Below are 24,605 nucleotides of genomic sequence, written 5' to 3'. Positions count from 1 at the left end.
TTTTTCACAAATTTCACAGGCAAACATCATTGGACAAATGAGATCAGATTCAGATTAACTACATGATAGGAATTAGAAAAAGAAAAAATGAAGTTCAGTCACTTATGACACTTTCAAGTTGATATTATGGAACAAAAACTTTACAAAGTTACAGTGAATATATACCAATTAGAATATTGTAATTTCCTTCAATTACCCAAAACTTCTAAACTGTTTCCAAACAGTATGTCTGTCTTAAATTCTCGTTACATTTCTCGTTAAAATCGTCTAAATTAAAATCTACTTTTTCTTGGACTTTCGACAATAGTTTTGATTTCGTTTTTTTGTTTTCTTTACCAAAAAAAAAAATGACACTGACTTCCAGAATAAACCATCCTGATAGAAAGGAAAATTAACAAAAACTCATGGACAAGGAAATATGACAGCCAAACTATCAAGCAAAAGACAAAACAAAAAAATACATTCAATTTAAGAATGTTATAACAGTGAAAAACAAGGAAAGATGCTTTTAAAAGATCATGTAAGTCACAGAAAAATTTACAATTATATTAGGAATACAGAAGTGCAAGTATTGAAGAGATCTACAAAAGGCAAATGAGGTCAAAGGCGGATGGCAAGCACTAATTGATTTCTTTACAAATGTCATTCTAGGACAGAAACATTTATAGCAAGAATATATTCAGGAGCTGACTCCACTAGAAAGTGAGGTACAGTATGAGAGGCGCTAAGATTGGCTGTTGAATAGAAAAAGATGAGTGCAGATGAAATAGACACTGAACTACTTATGCTGCAAGAGATGCTAACTGCAATATACAAACACATATAGAACAAGACGGTCTATTCATACAGATTGGAAAAGACTGGTGAGTATGCTTACTGGAAGTATACAGATTACAGTATTAATCTCCTTAGGAGCAGTGTTTTCAATTTTTGCAGTGTTCTCAAAGTTTTTAGTAGAGAAGTTTTTCATTCTTTTAAGATTCTTTTTGGCATAATGCAATAGATCTGAAGGTTAGTCTGTAAATTCATCCGGTGACAATTTCAGTAATAATAATAATACATCCTGATGCATGTTGACTTAGAAGTAAGACTCGTGGAATGCAAGAGAGTGTCCTCCCATAAATGGCTTCAGATTGCGCAGACATTATCTCGGCATCCAAAATCTGGTGCCTCTCAACGTAAATGGTTCTATCTGCAAAAAGCACACTCACCAACTGGAAATATAATTAAAGGAACAATTGCACTAACACCATACACTGGGAATAGCTATACGGTATTAAGGTTTGGCTTAGTATATCACCCAAACCCAGATTTGACTTCAGATTATATATATTAAAAATGGCTTGTTGTAGATCGTTATTTTATCTCCCAGTCTGGTACAGCATTATTTCCAAACAAGGTAATTCCTCTTATTCACTCCTCGGGTGGAGATGGGATATTCTTTAGTATCTTCTACTTTGTGCATATTGGCTACCATTTGTTGTTTTGCTTTTTTTTTTTTTTTTTTAAGGAAATGGTGCCCACGCAGACTCAAAAAGATACTGAGCATACAAGACAATGATAAATGTTCATTGGGTAATAAATATCTTTATTATTTATTGTGTAAATGCTGTCAACATCTGTGACATAATCTGAAGATCTAACAAGAAGCTCTAGTTTGAATTCACCACCACTTGCCATACTGAGTAGGCATTATCGCAGTTGTATAAAGGGCCACCCCTTGTGTGGGGAGATAAAACACTAATTCCTTTGCAGCAAAAATAAGATGTGTGTGGCACTTTAAAAACAAACAGCATATTAAACCATAGTTCATTCTAATATTTACTAAGCAAGTTAGAATGGTCTGATTAACACATCACGCTAAGTCAGAAACCCGTTCATAAACCAGAGTGACTGAGATCACAAAGCACGTTAATTCAAAACCAAATAAAATATGGGTTAATGTAATATGTGAAGCACTCAGAAATTGTGTAACGGTATATGGATTAAAATATCACAGGCATCTTTACTGTGTTTAGAAACTACAACAAAAGACTTAACGGTTTGAAATAGGTAGAAAGCCAGTAAAGTAGGTATACCTAACCCTACCATGTTTTTTTGTTCTGCTTTATGAATAGTGCAGTTTGGGCTACATAAGAGTCATCACACTTGATGGATAAGGTACCACTAATACATAAGGCTATATATTGTTATTTGTACTATGAACTTCAGTTGCTATGAAATTCCTTGTGCATTTGAACCAGCATACCCCCCACAGGTCAAAATGAAACTATAATTGTGTATGTAAGGGTTTATTTAACTAGACATCTTGGTAAAAGATTGGATATAAAGTGGTAGTCTGTTCACTTTAGAACAGCTTTACCCCAAGATCAGATTTCCCCCACTGTGATGGCATTTTGCAAAATCATAAAAACAAATACAGATAACAGCAATTATTATTAATAGTTTTAGTAATCTATTTATTAGGGTGGTTTGCTTTATGAATATTTTATAGTTTTATGATTTATAAACCACTTACAATCTTGCAAATATGCAGCATACAAATACAGCTTGAGGGGAGAGGGGTAATCACCAAATTACTTTGGTGTCACTGAGTACTGACACAAGTCAATATGGTTTAGAACTCAAAAAAGACAGAACACTTGATATATATTTTTAAAACAAACCAGATTCAACAAAATGAAAAAAACGAGTATGGTTGTATTGTTTTGTGCGGGAGGTGGGGGAAGTAATGCCCCCAAATAATATGGCAGCAGAAAGCTTTCTTTTCCCAGAATCATTCTAGGTGGATGAATGACATAATGCAGTCAGTCAAGACCTTCCCATCATAGACCTGTATTTTTAGTTAAGTTCTCAAAATCTGCTAAGGTGTCTTCCATTTCAAAAGCTTGATTATACATTACACAACAGGCATAACTATTCTGCATCCAATTATTTTAATGACTCCCTTTACTTAATATCCTAAGGAGTGCTTTATTAGATCAAATCAAGATCTAATTACATCAACTTTCCTAACGCCCATCTCTGCAACTTTCAGGTAAGCACTATAAAGCACATAGGACACCTATCTCCCATTCCTTTCAACAGCAGCAACTTTCAAGAATTCACCATAACAATCTTAGCAAACTTTTGCTGCCCAGACTAACACTTTTCAAATTGACTTTAGAGTCATTGGATGTTTTGAAATCCCTCTCTCCTTGGTGGTTCAAAATAGAGGTTACTTCAGTTCCAATCTTCCCTGAATGCAGACTCCTGGGGAGAGCATCTGCTGCTGCAGACATACATGACTTCCCATAACCTAGATTTCCCAGTTCAGTAAAAGAATTTAGAAGGGGTGAATTTCATTGTCACTTGTTAAAAACCCCCTGGCTTAACTTAGACGGCAGGGAAGATTTTCAGCTCCATATTTCCCCACAAATGTAACTTCTCTGCAGATGTTTTCCATAAAATATGGTCAGCTTATTTACCATGGATGTTTTAATGTTTATATTTATCATAAATGTTTTATTGTTTTATACTGCTATTTGTAAACCTACGTAACTCAGAATTAAATTGGGAAATACAAATCTGTTAAATATTTTTAAATTTTTGGTGTCCAATGTAAATTAAAAAAGATTCTCTGGGTCCAATAAAAAGATTCCAGTCTTGTGGGTTTGGAAAATCCTCTGGTTGAGGCTGATGCATAATGACATCCCCTCAGTGTTTTCCTGCTTAAAGTCTTGGGAACTTTTTGTGCAGTATGAAAATAATTAAAAGAAAGCAATTCTTCCGGTTTTAATCAACACCTCTGATTTAGCCAATTTCACTGCTCTCAAAGAAACATAGTATATACTATACACACACACACACACACACACAGTATACTAAGTCACAATGTCTGCAGCTGGTCCAATGAAAACTTGTACAAAAGAGATGGTTTGCATCCACCAAAGAAAGGGACTGAGTTACTTGGCAATAAATTTACAGATTTTCTGGAGAAATATTTAACTGAACAACTGGGACAGTGAGTTAATTGATACAGAACATTCCTGTTCCCAGCAATCTAAAAATTATAGGGTTATCAGTGCATGTAACATAGATGTGTGTGCGGATAAGAATATCAACCTTGCTGTCAAGCAAAATCAAGCTTTTAATAGTGAGTGCCGAGCCAAGTACACTAATCAAACAGGTGGTAAGAAAATAGGGGAACTCAGGCACCACACAGGTTACGTAGAAAGTAAACACAGGGTCGGTCATAAAGGATTCAAATGTCTATACACCAACCCACAGAGTATGAGCAATAAACAGGGTGAATTAGAAATTCAGGTAAATGAGGGCAGATATGATATTGTTGCCATTATGGAAACTTGGTGGAATGAAACCCACAAATGGAACACACAGCTACAGAGATTTAAATTATTTAAAAGAAACTGACCAAATAAAAGAGGAGGTTGAGTTGCTCTCTATATAAGAAATAACTACATATCTAAAGGAATAGAGCAGAACAATGGTGAAAACTGTCTTGAATGCATTTGGGTCAATATAAAAGGGGGGGAAATGACATTGCCATAGGTTTATACTATAGGCCACCCAACCAAATAGAGGAAATAGATGAACTTTTTGCTAGTCAGTTAACTAAGGTATGTAGGAAGCACATCACAATAGTAATGGGGGACTTTAATTACCCTGACATCAACTAGGAGACAAACTCTGCACCAAGTGGAAGATCAAACAGATTCCTGACAAATCTAGCAGACAACTTTGTCTCCCAAAAAGTAGAGAAGGGAACTAGGGGATCGGCCATATTGGACTTAATTCTCACTAACAGAGATGAAATGATAGAAGGTATTGAAGCCACAGAAACCTTAGGGGGGGAGTGATCATGCAATATTGGAATTCAACATTATGTAAGCACAAGCAATAGAACATAGTCAAACTAGAGTCTTGGACTTTAAGAGAGCTAATTTCAACAAACTTAGAGCTTGGGAAGGATTCCATGGATGAGAATCCTCAAGGGGCAAACAACTCAAGCAGCTTGGGAAATTTTGAAAAGTGAGATTATAAAAGCCCAGTCTAGCACAATACCAATGAAGAAGAAAAACAACAGCTCTCAAAAGAAACCAGCATGGCTGCATAAAGAACTCTGATAAATTGAAAGACAAAAAAGACAAATATAGAAAGTGGAAAGAAAGGCACATAACTAAGGCAGAATATCAGCAAATAGCCTGAGCCTGCAAAGATGAAGTGAGGAAAGCTAAGGCTCAAAATGAATAGGGCTTGTGACAAAAGTCAAAAATAACAAAAAAAGCTTCTTTCTACATGTAAACAACAAGAAATAAGTTAAGGAAATGATTGGTCCATTAGTGGGAGAAATTGGCAAGAAAGTGACAAGCAACAGGGAGAAAAGAGAACTACTTAACTCGTTTTTTGCATCCATCTTTACACAAAGGGAAAAAACAGTCCAACCTATCAAAAACAGTACGTAAAAAACAGATTAGAAACACAAGTTAAGATAGGCAAAATGGTAAGTGAGCACCTGTCCACCCTAGACGAGTTCAAATCACCAGGACCAGATGGATTACACCCCAAGGTTGTGAAGGAACTGGCAGATGTGATCTCAAAACCACTGAACTATATCTTTCAAAGATCCTGGAGCACTGGGGAACTACCAGAGGACTGAAAAAGAGCTGATGTAGTTCCCATCTTCGAAAAAGGGGGGGAAATGATCCAGGAAACTACAGACCTATCAACCTGATCTTAATACCTGGGAATCAGCAAACACCTAGAGGCAAACAAAATCATTACCAAAAGCCAACATGGGTTTGTCATAAACAGATCATGCCAGACAAATCATATTGCGTTCTTTGACCAGGTGACAAAATTAGTGGACCGAGGAATGCTGTGGATATAATTCACTTGGACTTCAGTAAGGCATTTGATAAAGTAGATCACAACCTACTACTTGATAAGATAGAAAAATGTGGGTTAGAAGGCATCACCACCAGATGGATTCGTAGCTGGCTGACCGGCTGTACTCAACATGTAGTCCTCAATGGAACTGCATCTACATGGAGGGAAGTGTGTAGTGGCGTGCCCCAGGGCTCTATTCTGGGCCCAGTGCTCTTCAACATCTTCATCAATGATTTGGATGAGGAGATAGATGTGGAACTCATCAAATTTGCAGACACCAAGATGGCAGGAATAGCCAGCACTCCAGAAGATAGACTTAAGATACAGAAGGATCTTGACAGACTTGAACACTGGGCGCTATCTAACAAAATGAAATTCAATGGTGAAAAAAGTAAGATTCTACATTTTGGCAAGAAAAACCAAATGCACAGGTATAGTATAGTTCAGTGGTGGCGAACCTATGGCACGGGTGCCAGAGGCGGCACTCGGAACCCTCTCTGTGGGCACACGTGCCTCCCCCTGCGACCCCTTCCTCTCCAGCAGCCCCCTGAAGGAGAGTCGCCCCTGAGCATGGCCCACATGGAGCAGCGCAGCCAAGGACATGGCAGCCAGGCAGTGTAGACAAGACTCTGCCCTCACACTCCATCGTGCACAGTTGATGCTGCAGGGCGCGGGCAGAGGGAGTGATTGCCATTGCGCTGCTGGGCTGCCTGGGCGATCTGCGGTGGGACCTGGAGGCAGTGAGTGGCCCTGCGGGCAGGTGGAGTGGGGGATGGGGTGGAGCGGGGGTGGGGCAGGGGATGGAGTGGGGGCGGGGTCAGTTTTTGGGCACTCGGTCTCTAAAAGGTTTGCCATTACTGATATAGTTGATACTTTGTTCAATAGTAGTAACTGTGAGAGGGATCTCGGAGTCCTAGTCGACAATCACCTAAATATGAGCCAGCAGTGTGCTAGGCTGCATTAAAAGAGGGATAGAATCAAGATCATGTGAAGTGTTAATACCACTTTACAATGCCTTGGTAAGGCCATACTTGGAATACTGCATCCAGGTTTAGTCACCATGATGTAAAAGAGTTGTTGAGACTCTAGAACAGGAGTATAAAACTGCCGGCCCACGGGCCGGATGCGTCATGGCGAAACCGCGCCCATCCCATTACCGGCAATGGAAAAAAAGTCACGATATGTCGTGATACGTCACGTGACATTGCAAGTTTGACACCCCTGCTCTAGAAAGAGTACAGATAAGAGCAACAAAGATGGTTAGGGGACTGGAGGCTAAAACATATAAGGAACAGTTGCTGGAATTGGGTATGTCTAGTTTAATGAAGAGAAGGACGAGGGGTGACATGATAGCAGTGTTCCAATATCTCAGGGGCTGCCACAAAGAAGAGGGAGTCAGGCTATTCTCCAAAACACCTGAAGGCAAGACAAGCAACGGGTGAAAACTAATCAAGGAGAGAAGCAACCTGGAACTAAGGAGAAATTTCCTGACAGTCAGAACAATTAATCAGTGCCTCCAGAAGTTGTGAATGCTCCAACACTGGAAGTTTTTAAGAAGAGACTGGACAGCCATTTGTCTGAAATGATATAGGGTTTCCTGCCTGAGCAGAGGGTTGGACTAGATGACCTCCAAGGTCCCTTCCAACTTTATTATTATTATTAATAATAATAATAATATTATTATCTTGAGAATTTCATCTTTAATCCACACAAATACACAGCCATATGTTTTAATTAAGCTCAAGTTATAATTATTAATGGCTAGAATGGTATACCTGAAGACATGAAAAGCCAAAGACTTGCCATGCACAGAATCACAGCCTGTTGTGGAGAAGAAGAAAGAGTATTAGGTATGTTCCACCTTGAGTTACTTATTAAAATAATATTAATAAAGGCAGGATAAAAATGAACAAAATATCTCTTATACCATTTCCACAATCAGAAGAAACAGTTTTGAAACCCATCTTGCCAATTTTCTGCCTTTGTAATATTTGGATAAACTGCAGAATTTAGGCTTTCTTTGTCTAGAAGCTAGGTTTCACTGCTGAAGAACTTAACAAAATTTTTAAATCGAAACAACATTTAGACAAGGAAGTGTGAACATTGAACCAGAATCATCAGTAGTTCAGAAAAAGGAATTTTATAGTAACTGGTTTAATTAGGGGTCTTGTTAAAGCCTACTAGTGCTTTTCATAGCAAAATTGTGATATGGGAGAATATTTCATCAGTCAGTGGCGTCAACAGAGCAGCGTCTGCTGATGTTATTAGCTGTATATGGTCTCCTAGCTCCTTTAACCCTCCTATAGACATACTTTTTATAGTGTTCTAAGGTTCATAAATTGAGCTAATTAAACCTCTTTTTAAAACCCCATTCACTTCTACCAAGAAATCGATAGTTCTTATCACAGCAACCCTTCTCTTTTTGACGCCCAGTCAATTCCCTCATCTGACCCAGGAACAGGGAATATAAAGCACTAGCCCCTTTACAAGCTACAAATATTGTAAAATTATATTATCCTTTCTCTTACTTGTTATTGCACTTATTTGAAAATAAGAACCACAAAGAGGTTATTCAGCTACTGAAGGAAGCATTACTTCTACCACCATTCTACAAGCCACGTTCAGTTTAAAGAGAGAGAATGAGACCGTGCTATTTATGCTTTATCAGATACTTGCACTGAAGGAGAAAATAGGAAGCAGCTTCCTACTGTAATTCTATTCAGGATTCCTCTTGACTGGAACAGGCAATAGAGCTATGCAGCATTTCAATTTGAAACCAAAACAGCACTTCAGGATGTGCTTGGTTAAAGGAACTGCAGGCAAGTGGTCCATACAAATGTCCAAAGGCGCTTCTAAGGGTTGAGGATTGTTTTTCACACCCCCATCCCTGGTGAAGTCAGAAAGCGTATTCAATGACTCACAAATAATCCAAATGCTTGAACAGCATAGGTGAGATGAGATGAAAGAGGAGGGAGGGGGTTTCTGGATGCGGCCCTTGTTCTACCTCAATACCAACAAAGAGGAAAAATAACAGCTCTCAAAAGAAACCAGCATGGCTNATGAAGGAAGAAAAATGTAAACAAGAAATAATGGGGCAATAAGGATAAATACTTTAAAAAAGAATAAGGGGGAAAATGTAAAAAATAGAGAAATACTGGCACGAAGTTGATGTTAAAATATATATTGTGTATATATATGTATTATGTTTTGTTTTGTTTTGTTTGTCGGTTTAAATAATAAAAAATAAATAAATAGTAAGAAAGGAAAAAAAAAAAAAATAGAACCTACAACAAAAGACTTAACGGTTTGAAATAGGTAGAAAGCCAGTAAAGTAGGTATACCTAACCCTACCATGTTTTTTTGTTCTGCTTTATGAATAGTGCAGTTTGGGCTACATAAGAGTCATCACACTTGATGGATAAGGTACCACTAATACATAAGGCTATATATTGTTATTTGTACTATGAACTTCAGTTGCTATGAAATGCCTTGTGCATTTGAACCAGCATACCCCCACAGGTCAAAATGAAACTATAATTGTGTATGTAAGGGTTTATTTAACTACACATCTTGGTAAAAGATTGGATATAAAGCAGTAGTCTGTTCACATTAGAATAAGATCAGATTTCCCCCACTGTGATGGCATTTTGCAAAATCATAAAGACAAATACAGATAACAGCAGATTATTAATAGTTTTAGTAATCTATTTATTAGGGTGGTTTGCTTTATGAATATTTTATAGTTTTATGATTTATAAACCACTTACAATCTTGCAAATATGCAGCATACAAATACAGCTTGAGGGGAGAGGGGTAATCACCAAATTACTTTGGTGTCACTGAGTACTGACACAAGTCAATGTGGTTTAGAACTCAAAAAAGACAGAACGCTTGATATATATATTTAAAACAAACCAGATTCAACAAAATGAAAAAAACGAGTATAGTTGTATTGTTTTGTGCGGAGGGTGGGGGGAGTAATGCCCCCAAATAATATGGCAGCAGAAAGCTTTGTTTTCCCAGAATCATTCTAGGTGGATGAATGACATAATGCAATCAGTCAAAACCTCCCATCATAGATCTGTATTTTTAGTTAAGTTCTCAAAATCTGCTAAGATGTCTTCCATTTCAAAAGCTTGATTATACATTACACAACAGGCATAACTATTCTGCATCCAATGATTTTAATGACTCCCTTTACTTAATATCCTAAGGAGTGCTTTATTAGATCAAATCAAGATCTAATTACATCAACTTTCCTAACGCCCATCTCTGCAACTTTCAGGTAAGCACCATAAAGCACATAGGACACCAATCTCCCATTCCTTTCAACAACAGCAGCTTTCAAAAATTCACCATAACAATCTTAGCAAACTGTTGCTGCCCAGACTAACACTTTTCAAAGTGACTTTAGAGTCATTGGATGTTTTGAAATCCCTCTCTCCTTGGTGGTTCAAAATAGAGGTTACTTCAGTTCCAATCTTCCCTGAATGCAGACTCCTGGGGAGAGCATCTGCTGCTGCAGACATACATGACTTCCCATAACCTAGATTTCCCAGTTCAGTAAAAGAATTTAGAAGGGGTGAATTTCATTGTCACTTGTTAAAAAATTCCCTGGCTTAACTTAGACGGCAGGGAAGATTTTCAACTCCATATTTCCCCACAAATGTAATTTCTCTGCAGATGTTTTACATAAAATATGGTCAGCTTATTTACCATGGATGTTTTAATGTTTATATTTATCATAAATGTTTTATTGTTTTATACTGCTATTTGTATACCTACGTAACTCAGAATTAAATTGGGAAATACAAATCTGTTAAATATTTTTTAAATCTTGTGTCCAATGTAAATTAAAAAAGATTCTCTGGGTCCAATAAAAAGATTCCAGTCTTGTGGGTTTGGAAAATCCTCTGGTTGAGCCTGATGCATAATGACATCCCCTCAGTGTTTTCCTGCTTAAAGTCTTGGGAACTTTTTGTGCAGTATGAAAATAATTAAAAGAAAGCAATTCTTCCGGTTTTAATCAACACCTCTGATTTAGCCAATTTCACTACTCTCAAAGAAACATAGTATATACTATGCACACACACACAGTATACTAAGTCACAATGTCTGCAGCTGGTCCAATGAAAACTTGTACAAAAGAGATGGTTTGCATCCATCAAAGAAAGGGACTGAGTTACTTGGCAATAAATTTACAGATTTTCTGGAGAAATATTTAACTGAACAACTGGGACAGTGAGTTAATTGATACAGAACATTCCTGTTCCCGGCAATCTAAAAATTATAGGGTTATCAGTGCATGTAACATAGATGTTGTGCGGATAAGAATATCAACCTTGCTGTCAAGCAAAATCAAGCTTTTAATAGTGAGTGCCAAGCCAAGTACACTAATCAAACAGGTGGTAAGAAAATAGGGGAACTCAGGCACCACACAGGTTACGTAGAAAGTAAACACAGGGTCGGTCATAAAGGACTCAAATGTCTATACACCAACCCACAGAGTATGAGCAATAAACAGGGTAAATGAGGGCAGATATGATATTGTTGCCATTATGGAAACTTGGTGGAATGAAACCCACAAATGGAACACACAGCTAGAGAGATTTAAATTATTTAAAAGAAACTGACTAAATAAAAGAGGAGGTTGAGTTGCTCTCTATATAAGAAATAACTACATCTCTAAAGGAATAGAGCAGAACAATGGTGAAAACTGTCTTGAATGCATTCGGGTCAATATAAAAGGGGGGGAAATGACATTGCCATAGGTTTATACTATAGGCCACCCAACCAAATAGAGGAAATAGATGAACTTTTTGCTAGTCAGTTAACTAAGGTATGTAGGAAGCACATCACAATAGTAATGGGGGACTTTAATTACCCTGACATCAACTGGGAGACAAACCCTGCACCAAGTGGAAGATCAAACAGATTCCTGACAAATCTAGCAGACAACTTTGTCTCCCAAAAAGTAGAGAAGGGAACTAGGAGATCGGCCATATTGGACTTAATTCTCACTAACAGAGATGAAATGATAGAAGGTATTGAAGCCACAGAAACCTTAGGGGGGGAGTGATCATGTAATATTGGAATTCAACATTATGTAAGCACAAGCAATAGAACATAGTCAAACTAGAGTCTTGGACTTTAAGAGAGCTAATTTCAACAAACTTAAGAGACAGCTTGGGAAGGATTCCATGGATGAGAATCCTCAAGGGGACAACAACTCAAGCAGCTTGGGAAATTTTGAAAAGTGAGATTATAAAAGCCCAGTCTAGCACAATACCAGTGAAGAAGAAAAACAACAGCTCTCAAAAGAAACCAGCATGGCTGCATAAAGAACTCTCTGATAAATTGAAAGACAAAAAAGACAAATATAAAAAGTGGAAAGAGGGGCACATAACAAAGGCAGAATATCAGCAAATAGCCCGAGCCTGCAAAGATGAAGTGAGGAAAGCTAAGGCTCAAAATGAACTAAGGCTTGTGACAAAAGTAAAAAATAACAAAAAAAGCTTCCTTCTACATGTAAACAACAAGAAATAAGTTAAGGAAATGATTGGTCCATTAGTGGGAGAAATTGGCAAGAAGGTGACAAGCAACAGGGAGAAAACAGAACTACTTAACTCATTTTTTGCATCCATCTTTACACAAAGGGAAAAAACAGTCCAACCTATCAAAAACAGTACTGTAAAAAACAGATTAGAAACACAAGTTAAGATAGGCAAAATGGTAAGTGAGCACCTGTCCACCCTAAATGAGTTCAAATCACCAGGACCAGATGGATTACACCCCAAGGTTGTGAAGGAACTGGCAGATGTGATCTCAAAACCACTGAACTATATCTTTCAAAGATCCTGGAGCACTGGGGAACTACCAGAGGACTGAAAAAGAGCTGATGTAGTTCCCATCTTCGAAAAGGGGGAAAAAATGATCCAGGAAAATACAGACCTATCAGCCTGATCTTAATACCTGGGAATCAGCAAACACCGAGAGGCAAACAAAATCATTACCAAAAGCCAACATGGGTTTGTCATAAACAGATCATGCCAGACAAATCATATTGCGTTCTTTGACCAGGTGACAAAATTAGTGGTCCAGAGGAATGCTGTGGATATAATTCACTTGGACTTCAGTAAGGCATTTGATAAAGTAGATCACAACCTACTACTTGATAAGATAGAAAAATGTGGGTTAGAAGGCATCACCACCAGATGGATTCGTAGCTGGATGACCGGCCGTACTCAACGTGTACTCCTCAATGGAACTGCATCTACATGGAGGGAAGTGTGTAGTGGCGTGCCCCAGGACTCTGTTCTGGGCCCAGTGCTCTTCAACATCTTCATCAATGATTTGGATGAGGAGATAGATGTGGAACTCATCAAATTTGCAGACACCAAGATGGCAGGAATAGCCAGCACTCCAGAAGATAGGCTTAAGATACAGAAGGATCTTGACAGATTTGAACATTGGGTGCTATCTAACAAAATGAAATTCAATGGTGAAAAAAGTAAGGTTCTACATTTAGGCAAGAAAAACCAAATGCATAGGTATAGTATAGTTCAGTGGTGGCGAACCTATGGCACGGGTGCCAGAGGCGGCACTCGGAGCCCTCTCTGTGGGCACACGTGCCTCCCCCTGCAACCCCTTCCTCTCCAGCAGCCCTCTGAAGGAGAGTCGCCCCTGAGCATGGCCCACATGGAGCAGCGCAGCCAAGGACATGGCAGCCAGGCAGCGTAGACAAGACTCTGCTGTCACACCCCATCGTGCACAGTTGATACTGCAGGGCGCGGGCAGAGGGAGTGACCGCCATTGCGCTGCTGGGCTGCCTGGGCGATCTGTGGTGGGACCTGGAGGCGGTGTGTGGCCCTGCGGGCAGGTGGGGTGGGGGATGGGGTGGAGTGGGGGCGGGGCCAGTTTTGGGGCACTTGGTCTCTAAAATGTTCGCCATTACTGGTACAGTTGATACCTTGTTCAATAGTAGTAACTGTGAGACTGATCTCGGAGTCCTAGTCGACAATCACCTAAATATGAGCCAGCAGTGTGCTAGGCTGCATTAACAGAGGGATAGAATCAAGATCACATGAAGTGTTAATACCACTTTTCAATGCCTTGGTAAGGCCATACTTGGAATACTACATCCAGGTTTAGTCACCACGATGTAAAAGAATTGTTGAGACTCTAGAACAGGAGTATAAAACTGCCGGCCCACGGGCTGGATACGTCATGGCGAAACCGCGCCCACCCCATTGCCGGCAATGGAAAAAAAGTCACTATATGTCGTGATACGTCACGTGACATTGCAAGTTTGACACCCCTGCTCTAGAAAGAGTACAGAGAAGAGCAACAAAGATGGTTAGGGGACTGGAGGCTAAAACATATAAGGAACGGTTGCTGGAATTGGGTATGTCTAGTTTAATGAAGAGAAGGGCTAGGGGTGACATGATAGCAGTGTTCCAATATCTCAGGGGCTGCCACAAAGAAGAGGGAGTCAAGCTATTCTCCAAAACACCTGAAGGCAAGACAAGCAACGGGTGGAAACTAATCAAGGAGAGAAGCAACCTGGAACTAAGGAGAAATTTCCTGACAGTCAGAACAATTAATCAGTGCCTCCAGAAGTTGTGAATGCTCCAACACTGAAAGTTTTTAAGAAGAGACTGGACAGCCATTTGTCTGAAATAATATAGGGTTTCCTGCCTGAGCAGAGGGTTGGACTAGATGACCTCCAATGTCCCTTCCAACTTTATTATTATTAATTATTATTATTATTAATAATATTAATATTATTATCTTGAGAATTTCATCTTTAATCCACATAAATACACAGCCATATGTTTTAATTAAGCTCAAGTTGTAATTATTAATGGCTAGAATGGTATACATGAAGACATGAAAAGCCAAAGACTTGCCATGCACAGAATCACAGCCTGTGGTGGGGAAGAGGAAAGAGTATTAGGTATGTTCCACCTTGAGTTACTTATTAAAATAATATTAATAAAGGCAGGATACAAATGAACAAAATATCTCTTATACCATTTCCACAATCAGAAGAAACAGTTTTGAAACCCATCTTGCCAATTTTCTGCCTTTGTAATATTTGGATAAACTGCAGAATTTAGGCTTTCTTTGTCTAGAAGCTAGGTTTCACTGCTGAAGAACTTAACAAAATTTTTAAATCGAAACAACATTTAGACAAGGAAGTGTGAACATTGAGCCAGAATCATCAGTTGTTCAGAAAAAGGAATTTTATAGTAACTGGTTTAATTAGGGGACTTGTTAAAGCCTACTAGTGCTTTTCATAGCAAAATTGTGATATGGCAGAATATTTCATCAGTCAGTGGCGTCAACAGAGCAGCGTCTGCTGATGTTATTAGCTGTATATGGTCTCCTAGCTCCTTTAACCCCTCCTATAGACATACTTTTTATAGTGTTCTTCTAAGGTTCATAAATTGAGCTAATTAAACCTCTTTTTAAACCCCCATTTACTTCTACCAAGAAATCGATAGTTCTTACCACAGCAACCCTTCTCTTTTTGATGCCCAGTCAATTCCCTCATCTGACCAAGGAACAGGGAATATAAAGCACTAGCCCCTTTACAAGCTACAAATATTGTAAAATTATATTATCCTTTCTCTTACTTGTTATTGCACTTATTTGAAAATAAGAACCACAAAGAGGTTATTCAGCTGCTGAAGGAAGCATTACTTCTACCACCATTCTACAAGCCACGTTCAGTTTAGAGAGAGAGAGAATGAGACCGTGCTATTTATGCTTTATCAGATTCTTGCACTGAAGGAGAAAATAGGAAGCAGCTTCCTACTGTAATTCTATTCAGGATTCCTCTTGGCTAGAACAGGCAATAGAGCTATGCAGCATTTCAGATTTGAAACCAAAACGGCACTTCAGGATGTGCTTGGTTAAAGGAACTGTAGGCAAGTGGTCCATACAAATGTCCAAAGGTGCTTCTAAGGCTTGAGGATTGTTTTTCACACCCCCATCCCTGGTGAAGTCAGAAAGCGTATTCAATGACTCACAAATAATCCAAATGCTTGAACAGCATAGGTGAGATGAGATGAAAGAGGAGGGAGGGGGTTTCTGGATGCGGCCCTTGTTCTACCTCAATACCAACAAAGAGGAAAAATAACAGCTCTCAAAAGAAACCAGCATGGCTGCATAAAGAACTCTCTGACAAATTGAAAGATAAAAAGGACAAGTATAGAAAGTGGAAAGAGGGGCACATAACTAAATCAGAATATCAACAAATAGCCCGAGCCTGCAAAGATGAAGTGAGGAAAGTCAAGGCTCAAAATGAACTAAGGCTTGCGACCAAAGTCAAAAATAACAAAAAAAGCTTATTTCAACATGTAAAAAACAAGAAAAAGTGAAGGAAACGATTGGTCCATTAGTGGGTGAAAGTGGCAAGAAGGTGACTAGCAATAGGGAGAAAGCAGAACTATTTAACCCGTTTTTTGCATCTGTCTTTACACAAAGGGAAAAAACAGACCAACCTATCAAAAATAGTGCCATTAAAAAACAGTATAGAAACACAAGTTAATATAGGCAAGAAAATGATAAGTGAGCACCTGTCCAGCCTAGACGAGTTAAAATCACCAGGACCAGATGGATTATACCCTAGGGTTCTCAAGGAACTTGCAGATGTGATCTCAGAACCACTGAACTATATTTTTCAAAGATCTTGGAGCACTGGGGAACTACCAGAGGACTGGAAAAGAGCTGATGTAGTTCCCATCTTCAAAAAAGGAAAAAAAAATGGATTCAGGAAATTACAGACCTATCAGCCTGACCTCAATACCTGGGAAGATTCTGGAAAAGATAATCAAACAACGAATCAGCGAACACCTAGAGGCAAACAAAGTCATTACCAAAAGCCAACATAGGTTTGTCAAAAACAGATCATGCCAGACAAACCTTATTACATTCTTTGACCAAGTGACAAAATTAGTGGATCAGAGGAATGCTGTGGATATAATTTACTTGGACTCCAGTAAGGCATTTGATAAAGTAGATCACAACCTACTACTCGATAAGGTAGAAAAATGTGGGTTAGACAGCATCACCACCAGATGGATTCGTAGCTGGCTGACTGGCCGTACTCAGCGTGTGGTCCTCAATGGAACTGCATCTACATGGAGGGAAGTGTGTAGTGGGGTGCCCCAGGGCTCTGTTCTAGGCCCAGTGCTCTTCAACATCTTCATCAATGATTTGGACGAGGGGATAGATGGGGAACTCATCAAATTTGCAGATGACACCAAGCTGGCAGGAATAGCCAACATTCCAGAAGACAGGCTTAAGATACAGGAGGACCTGGACAGACTTGAACACTGGGCGCTATCTAACAAAATGAAATTCAGTGGTGAAAAAAGTAAGATTCTACATTTAGGCAAGAAAAACCAAATGTACAGGTATAGTATAGGGGGTACCTTGCTCAATAGTAGTAACTGTAAGAGGGATCTCGGAGTCCTAGTGGACAATCACTTAAATATGAGCCAGCAGTGTGCTGCAGCTGCCAAAAAGGCCAACACAGTGCTGGGCTGCATTAACAGAGGGATAGAATTTGGTTTTTAAATAACTTTTAAAAAAAGAAAAGGCCTATATTAATATTTCATTTTAACCACTTTTTAAATTTTGTATATTGTATTAGCTATTCTGTTTTAAACTGGCTGTAAGCCGCCCTGAGTCCACTAGGAGAAGGGCGGGGTATAAATGTGATTAAAGTTAAAGTTAAAAGAATCAAGATCATGTGAAGTATTAATACCACTTTACAATGCCTTAGTAAGGCCACACTTGGAATACTGCATCCAGTTTTGGTCACCACAATGTAAAAAAGATGCTGAGACTCTAGAAAGAGTACAGAGAAGAGCAACAAAGATGATTAGGGGACTGGAGGCTAAAACATATAAGGAACAGTTGCTGGAATTGGGTATATCTAGTTTAACGAAGAGAAGGGCGAGGGGGGACATGATAGCAGTGTTCCAATATCTTAGGGGCTGCCACAAAGAAGAGGGAGTCAAGCTATTCTCCAAGGCGCCTGAAGGCAGGATGAGAAGCAACGGATGGAAACTGATCAAGGAGAGAAGCAACTTAGAACTAAGGAGAAACTTCCTGACAGTTAGAACAATTAACCAATGGAACAACCTGCCTCCAGAAGCGGTGAATGCTCCAACACTGGAAGTTTTTAAGAAGAGACTGGACAGCCATTTGTCTGAAATGGTGTAGGGTTCCTGCCTGAGCAGAGGGTTGGACTCGATGACCTCCAGGGTCCCTTCCAACTTTATGATGATTATTGTTATTGTTGTTGTTGTTTTGTTGTTATTATTTTTTATTATTATTATTTATTATTATTAAATGTCATAGGAATAAGAAAGTCGGTGTTGAAATAAAACCTTCTGTCTCGGCCTCCCTCAAATTCTAAAAATCCTTGCCCAGCACAAAGCTTTTGAGCTGATTCAGAAACACAGACTTGCTTTTGCTAAAGTGTTCCCCAGCCTACTATTTGAAAAAGAGAGAAAATGGGCATTTTTCCTCTGTGGCAAACAGGAGCCCTGATTGTCCTTTTTAGGAGCAAATGGTTAATGTCAGATAACACCCATCCACTATTTTTAAATTTTGCATAAGAGCGTGCACACAAATAATATGTGCCATATTTTGAAGTTTTAATTGGTAGCAGAAAATAACTATTCTCTTTAGAACATTTTAGAAGACACAAATATACTGTGTTTCCCTGAAAATAAGACCCAGTCTTATATTTTTTTTCCTCCAAAAGAGGCAGTAGGTCTTACTTTCGGGGGATGTCTTTTCCACTATCGTGCCTCACAGCAGCGGCACCAACAGCCCCGTCCAGAAGGACCCCACGTAGCTATCAATGGCCCACTTCTTCTATGGCTGCTCGTCGCCCCCGGCCTCCATTTTGCCAGGAGAGGCCTTCAGGAAAGAATGGAGCTCCCAGATGACGCATGTGTCGCGCCCCAGCCTCTGTTTTGCCGGCAGAGGCCTTCAGGAAATATACATGCATAAACAAAACTAAGTCATAGCATTTAAAAGACAGATTTAGTACAGGATAAACACTTATGAATTAAATGCTCAAAGCTACATTAAAAAAAACCCATATTCACATTTTACATTTCACACTTTGCTAAATATATCATATTAGTCGAGTTAATTCATGAACGAAGCCATAAACCAAGCAAATCCCATTATGACATTGTGGTATATGCACTTAGCCAGATAAAATATATTGTTTCTGAAACAAAAATCCCAAACACATAACTTTTGCATTTCAGAAATCATCTTGAAATCAATAGCCAAAAAATGTTACACAAAAGCTCAAAATAGCTTTTGAAATTATTCATATTTTAGCTGCTGTTAGAAAATAAAAGTTATTATTTTGTAATTACAGGTATACTAGAAAAACATCAGAAATTTGAATATCCACCCTCTGAGTAAAGATGGTAAATAATAGTTGCAGCTGCTTTTATTCTTTACTTGATCACCAATAGAAAAGGGGAACAAAATCATTAAATAACATACTGTAACTGTTAAAAGTAGTATAAAACATGCAAACAAAAGCCTCAACAGTTTTATCATCTCTCCATTACTATCCTTATAGCAATTATTCATTTGATTGCTACAAGTCAATTTTTGCTGAGGCAAGTCAATCTATGTGAATGTAAGGATACAAACAGACCTTTGTTCTGCAAAATATCAACATAAATTACCCAAATTGATGCCTTCCAGTTGTGGTGAAATTGCAATTCCTGGAAATACCAGCCAGTGTAACCACTGGACATGCTGACTGCCAATCTGGGAGTAGCAATTTGGGAGTAGGTAGAGGGCACCAGGTTGATGACTTCTACTTCATCACAAGGAGCAGTAGTATCACTTTGCTCACAGTCCATTTTATTGGTAACTGGGAAAATATGTTCCTTATTTAATTTAAAAATAGCTATCAAGTGCCCATGGGGCAAGATGAGTCCTACAACGAAGTCACAGGTTTCAGCCTCAGAGTGGTAACATCTCTTTTTATGTCTCCTTCAGGATCACATCAGAGAAAAGCCTTTGTATGGTGAAAATAAGGCACTTGTTCGGCATGTGAGGGAATGTGCATGTGTGAAAAGTCCACCTGGGTTGTAGGTAATCTTTAGCTTGCCTGTGTGTCTTCTCCCCATCTTATTTATTTGGCTCATAGTTACAACTCTTTGACATCAACTGCATTATAAAAGTTTATGGTGTTGTGTATATGCATGTGTGCGTGCACTTTCGAATCAGTCTTGACTCTCAACAACTGCCTAGAATAGTTTCTGCAGCTCTCTTGGCAAGAAGTGGTTTGCCATTGCAAGCTTCCTAGGGCTTAGGCAAAGTGACTGGCCCAAAATCACTCAGGTACCTTTGTGCTTAAGGTAGGATTAGAATTCATGCTCTCCTCGTTTCTAGCTTTGTACCTTACAGTAACTACTACACCAATCTGACTCTTTGCTGTAGTCGCCCAAACATGTTATAGTAAAATTATGTACAGCAGTATTCTTAATCACACATCATTTCATGGATCTGGTTCACAAGTCTTTCTGTGGTGAACCATTTTTATTCTGAAGGGGCATACCCAACAAGAAAAATAGTTACTACCCAAGGAGGAAATGAATGTTACCAAAACAATAAAATCATGGATCACATCTAAATTTAAATCCAGAAGAAAAGCCTTTTCTGCCATCGCTCCTGCCCACTGAACATCTTCACAGATGAAGAGATATACATTATATAACAGTGATGGCGAACCTATGGCAAGTGTGCCAGAAGCAGCACTCAGAGCCCTCTCTGTGGGCACGCGCGCCGTTGCCCCAGCCCCGCCTCCCATGGCCCCCTCCTCACCAGCAGCCCCACGGAGGAGAGTCGTCCCCAGGTACGGGCTGCGCAGAGCAGTGCAGCCAAGGACATGGCAGGCGGGACAGATTCTGCCCTATGCTCTGTCACGCACAGATGATGCTCCGGGGCACAGGCGGAGGGCATCGTCACCATGGTGTTGCAGGGCTGCCTGGGCAATTTGCTGTAGGCTGAGGAGGCGGTGGGTGGCCCTGTGGGTGGATGGGGAGCAGGGGTGGGCCGGGGGCGGGACAGTTTTGGGGCACTCGGTCTCTAAAAGGTTCGCCATCACTGTTATGTAACATTCACCAACTTGGAATTAAATTTCAGTGAGCCCAATAAGGATTTGTTTTCATATTAGTTCTGCAATATATGACAAAATTATACTATTTACACATACACATTTGTGCTGCAATAGGTTTTCCAGAAATTTCATAAATGTAGCCATATTAATGGGACACAGTCTAAATCAATGTTTTTCAACATTGGCAACTTTAAGATGGATGGACTTCAACTCCCTAAATTCCCTACCCAGCATGGTTGACTGGGGAATTCTGGAACTTGAAGTTCTCCCATCTTAAAGTTGTCAAATTCGAAAATGCTGGTTATGTGCTGCCCCGCCAAATCTTGAATATTGAAAAGATATTCAAACTTTAATCAAGTCACAGAATATATTACCTCATCTATAGTCACTCATCTTGTATTATCTAAAAACTCATGCCATGCTTCCTACATTTGTATATGCCTTATTTTTTAAAATGAGACAAGCCATGGTAAAAAAGAATGCACATAAAGAGTGGAGCTACATAAGCAAAATACAGAATAAAAGTAGGTGGGCGAGTGGGCATAGACAAAAAATCTCCCAAAAAATAAGTAGTGATATGTAAACCTGTTGTGAAAATAGCTAAGTCCATGGTGACTGATTTTAAAAAAAATACTTGAATTCATGTTTCACAGAGAACGCATTAAAACAAGGTAGACAGTAGATTCCAGCTGTTCTCCTTCAATGTTGACTGTTTATAGATTTTTTTTTTAAGTTTACAATGACATTCCAAAAAGAGATACAAAGAAAATTTACCACTGAAGCCTTTTGACCTCTGCTGTTCTCTACCATTTTGCTCTTCCCTACTTTGGTAGAGTCTCAATACAAGACCAAGACCATCAGCATCTGCATAAGCAGCCAACAGATGTGCACAGCTTACATTGCTGGCCCTTCAGCTTTCTTGCTATTGGAAATATGCCCCACTGACAAATTAGATAAATGTAGATCAAGGGATCTATATCCTATGCAGCTCAACTGATCAAATCATAGATTCCATTATACAACTCTACTCTCCTTTGGACACAAGGAGGAAAGTGGTGTCTCCAGCTGAGCCTATTTGGAGGCTGCATCTTTGTACAACAGCCTTGACTAACAGACAACATCAAAACCTTTGTCCTGTCAGCATTCATCCCATCTCCTGTACCAGGGAAGACTGGAAAAGCCAAATGTTTTTCAAATTTTAAAAGGACACAATTCATAATCAACCCACTTCAAACTCCTCTAAAGCTACTGGTGTGCAAAACTTTGCTGGCATTGCTGACTTCTTCAGCAGGCCCATCCAGTCACTAATTGAAAAACCCTTCTTTAAAAAAAGAATCCACGTGATCCCACCCAAGATGTGTTTTTCTAACAAAGGGCCCGCTACAGCACCGAGACGGGCACTTCACACTGAAGGCCCAAGCCACGCCCCCCCAAAAGTAGGCCCGTTTCACATTTGTTGTTGAGGTATGTGGAACACAATGGAGGAATACCCAAGGCTAGCAGGGCCCTATAGAGAACTTCACATGGTAGTGCCTGTAATGTGCCTCTCGAACGGGCATAGATTTGCTGCTGGCAGGGAGGGGGAGAGAAAGAGAGAACGCTGTTTATAAAAAGATTTTTCATGTGGCTCTTAAACCAAGGAGAGAGAAGACGACAAGCTTGTGAAATCGCTCTCAATTAAATATGTCAGTTCGACATCATCACTCCAATCAAGATCCTAGTGGTGTTCTCCATCTGGTTTTTAAGAGCAGTGTTCCTAGCAGTCATTTTTCAGATTTTTCATAGAAGGATGATCTACAGGGTGTGAGGTGGGGGAGTTGGTAATATAGTTCTCCAGAAGAAGCAAGATGTCGTAGGGCTCCAAAATACTTGTGAAAATCAGCTCTCCCTCCCTCTGGGACACGAAGCAGACTCCAAAGGCCTGCCTATTTCTGCTCCCGAGTTAAAATGCAAACCTGTCCTTCATTTGGGGGGAAACTACTGGCATAACATGTGCCGTCCCCATTGTCTTTGTTTTGGCTTGCCACCAAGTGGCGGTGTCCTGATTTTATATGTGAAGGAAAAGTGTCAGGCAAAGCTGTTGGTTTTGCTGTCCTCCCACGTTATGTTTGTCACCAGCCAGCCGGATACCATCTGCCACCAATTACAACAGTGATGTAGGTACAGGAAGGGGGCTTGGGGAGGTGGTCAGTTTTGACAGACGGGTCATCTGGCCCACTTTATTGAGCACACTAAACAGGAGCATGCATCGGTTGAAACAAGGAGCTGAGTGATAAGGCAGGCGAGTCCGCTGTCTCAAAACCTTGGCAGCCCCCCTTCCTTCCGCCTGCCAAACAGCTGTTGGCTCTCTCAAAGCGGGCAAGTTGCCTGATTTAATGTGAAGCTCCCCAAGTTGTTTGGTGAACATTTTTTTGAGAGGTCCGGCTATGCAGCTGATTGCAGAGGGGGGCTGTCAGTGAAACGAAGCTAATATTATCCTGTTATCAAGCAATCCAAGGTTGCTTCCCTTTTCCATCCTTCCAACAGGTCTTCTTAGCTCCCACATTTCTTCCTGCCTGGACTAGATGGTAGTCTTCTCTGAGTTACTCTGGTTAACAGATTGAAGCGGAATCCAGACAAGTCTGTAGGATTTTGGCTGTGGTTTGTTCTTTTAATATAATTCCTGAATTCTTCGTTACCAAACTAGGTAACATCATAAGCAAGATTTTCTTGTCCTATTCTCCTTAGCTCATAAGCGTCTTGTGTGCCAGTGTGGTCAGTTGTTTGATGCTAAATTTGAATTCCGAGCAGCTGATTGGTTCTCTTGCTGATTGGCACTTCGAATGGTCTGGTTTCTTACATATTAATATGTTGGATCTAAATCAATATGTTTGTTAACTGCTCCTTTGATGGAAAATCAGGTCTCAATAATTTTACGCCTATAAAACTTGTAGCTTGGGTTTTAGATTTTGGCTGTGGTTTGTTATCCAAGCTTGTTGAGAATAGGACAAGAAAATCCTGCTGATGATGTTACCTAGTTTGGTAACGAAACGTTCAAGAATTCTATTAAAACAAGCTTGGAGAACAAACCACAGCCAAAATCTAAAACCCAGGCTACAAATATTTCCTATTCTTTCAAAATCTGTAGGAGTTGGGGAGTCAGTTTGAGGGAAACTTGTTTTTTATCTCGGGGGACAGGATTTTTTGTGACATCCAAGAAACGTGTAAAAGAAACGCATATATGCGTATGTCTATTTAAATATAAATAAAGTTGATAACAGAAAAGTTCCTGACCAAATTGAACCCCAAGTATGTGCTGGACAGGTTCGTTTCTCATGTTTAGCTGTGTTTAATCATGGATTGTTGTTCATCCATCGATTTCGATGAAGACCTTGACATCTTGTGGATTGTGGGCCATCAACGGTGTGTCCGTAGATGGCTGATTAGACCGATGTTAGCACGGAATGTTCTGCCACATACTGAACAGAGAAATGTGGACACTGTTGCTTCAGCATTTGCAGCTCTGGCTTTACGGAGTGCTCGCTTCTCTTGTGCCAAG

General features: G+C 39.6%; 1 long non-coding RNA gene across 1 annotated transcript in view; it reads left to right on the top strand.

Moving 5' to 3' along the window:
* The first annotated feature begins 649 nt into the window (after positions 1–649).
* LOC107292441 overlaps positions 650–24,605 on the top strand; it is a 25,433-nt gene continuing 1,477 nt past the window's right edge. The window contains exons 1-2 of the long non-coding RNA XR_001549001.1: positions 650–863; positions 19,945–20,040. This is a non-coding gene — a long non-coding RNA (uncharacterized LOC107292441). The remainder of the gene's footprint in view (positions 864–19,944; positions 20,041–24,605) is intronic.

This window comes from Protobothrops mucrosquamatus, unplaced genomic scaffold (assembly GCF_001527695.2).
Source record: "Protobothrops mucrosquamatus isolate PMUCROS unplaced genomic scaffold, P.Mucros_1.0 scaffold1341, whole genome shotgun sequence".
Classification (NCBI taxonomy): domain Eukaryota; kingdom Metazoa; phylum Chordata; class Lepidosauria; order Squamata; family Viperidae; genus Protobothrops; species Protobothrops mucrosquamatus.
This window is presented reverse-complemented; position numbering and strand designations above follow the sequence as displayed.